At 38.8% G+C, this 2,420-nt stretch overlaps 1 pseudogene; it reads left to right on the plus strand.

The window, feature by feature from the left end:
- The first annotated feature begins 1,472 nt into the window (after positions 1-1,472).
- LOC127514641 (odorant receptor 131-2-like) lies at positions 1,473-2,420 on the plus strand (annotated as a pseudogene).

The following is a 2,420-nucleotide window of genomic DNA, read 5'->3' on the forward strand; positions in this document are numbered from 1 at the left end:
TTGAAAAAAGGTATCACGAGTGGATGTATGAGCAAGTGCATGAAGACGAGTTCAAGCAAAATAGTCTTTAATCCAAAAGTCCAACAAATACATAAGAGAATCCCAGGGACACACATCTCATCCACATAATTTAGATGACATCAAACAATGAATTCAGGAAACACAGGGCTTAAATAACAAGGAGAACTAATAAGATAATTAACAGAACCGGTGAACAGAATCATTAATCAGACACACTGGGAAACTAGTGCTTTGTTCGAAATCGCCCCCTATACCCTCATCATGGTGAGTGAAATCGGACACTGAGTGCGCCGGAAGGGCTGCCGCTTTTACATAGTTTACATAGTTTGCCGCTTTTACACGCCTCACGCACTGGATGCCGTGCGCGCACTCAAGGCAGTTGGACATAGTAGTGTATTAGAGGTAAAATATGATATAAATACTTCTCGCACAAAGCAATCGTTTCGTGTCTTAGGACATCAATGTGTCATCACGAGCCGCAGGGTTCAATTTGGATTTGTGTGTGCATGTTTTTTTTTACTCTCATAGATTTTGTTACCATTGACATGCATTATACGAATGACAGAATGCAACGGTTAGAGTTAAAAATCATAATTTGTGTTCTACTGAAGAAACAAAGTCACCTACATCTTGGATGCCCTGGGGGTAAGCAGATAAACATCAAATTTTCATTTTTGGGTGAACTATCCCTTTAAGGAGTTAAAAGTGTGTGACTACTGTACTGTCCTCACTTGAGAATTCAGTCACTGTCAGGCGGTGGGAGCGGAAGGAGGGAGATCGAGCAGGATTTTGTGTTGCTGTCGATTTGCAGTCTCTTTTTAATGATAGGCCTTATGCATTTGTCAATCATCCCCTCTTGCTATTTGGTGAAATGAACCCAGTGCTATGATTGGTCGGTCTGTTTTTCTTTTGCTTGATTTGAGTACTACGCGTGCACAGAGCCAGGCTTTTGCGTAGTTTAGAGTGACAAATCGTACCAGCGTACGTTCAGGTCAAAATGCGTACGCAAAATGTGTACATGTTGGCAGGTCTGGTATTCCATTAAATGTTATTTGAAGATATCTCCTTCATTGTGCATGGAATACTACAACACCCAGCCGTGACACCTATAGGCATGTCAGACAGGTTTTCGAATGTTTACTCTTACTCTGTTATGCCATGAATGCAATATCAGATGACCCTAGTGGGTAACAGGCTTAATATTCATGATCTCTGCCTTTTCCACAAACCATAAATAGCATTACTCTACTGATTAAAACTCATGTGAGCTTCATGCTTCCCACAGTCCAGAACCAGTTCTTCAGCTCACGGTAAGTCTAAGTAGATTTAGCTATGTGTAATTTGAAATACATATTGTTTATGATATAAGATCCTGGCAAATGTTAACCTCAGTTATCAGTAGTGATATTTATCATCTGCTTGGACTAAAACAATATGTGCCCTTTTTAACCACTGTCCTGTTTTCTCTCCCAGAAATGAACTCAACAGTCTGGATTGTGGATAGTTATGAAGAAGCTCTTGCCAAAAACATTGTAATTGTTTGTCTTGGTTTTATCATTAATTTCATTAACGGAATGTTAGTAGTGACTTTTTTTTCTAATACAATGTTTTCAAGAGACTCCAGATACATTTTATACATTCACCTGGTAATCAATGACATGCTCATGATATTTGTATCAGTGTCATTATATGTGTTGTCCTATGCTTCACCACTTGTTAATGTTTCAACGTGTTGCATATTGGTGGTTCTTGGTTCAATCACCTTCATGATCACTCCTTTGAATCTGGCTGGTATGGCCATCGAACGGTTCTTTGCGATCTGTAAACCACTGCATCACTCTCAGATTTGCACTCCACAATGAACCCACATCTTTATATGTTTGCTATGGGTTTTAGGAGCTATGCCTCCTCTAGTAGATATCATTATTTTACTTTTAACCCAGCCCATATCTTTCTTCAGATCATTTGTACCTTGCTACCCAGTATTTTTGTTCCCTTCTAAACCCCACCGGGACAACACCACTGCTTCACAAGTCATCTATATGTCTTTGGTGTGGATAATTCTCATTTATACTTATTGCAGAGTCCTGTTCACTGCCAGAAAGGCAGTTTCAAAGGGTTCAGCAAATAAGGCTCGGAGTACTATACTGTTGCATGGTGTCCAGTTACTTCTTTGTATGCTTTCTTATGTCACCCCTTTTATGTATTTAATTATTACTCATTTTTTTCCTCAACACAGAACTAAGGTCACTTTCTGTATTTATCTGCTCACAAATATTATGCCTAGATTACTGAGTCCTTTGATTTATGGGGTCCGAGACCAGAAGTTTATGAAACAAATAAAGGAATATTTTACATGTAGAGTTATTATTGTAAAGATTGTGCCATCAAAATTATGA

The sequence above is a fragment of the Ctenopharyngodon idella genome, chromosome 6, assembly GCF_019924925.1.
Source record: "Ctenopharyngodon idella isolate HZGC_01 chromosome 6, HZGC01, whole genome shotgun sequence".
NCBI lineage: Eukaryota > Metazoa > Chordata > Actinopteri > Cypriniformes > Xenocyprididae > Ctenopharyngodon > Ctenopharyngodon idella.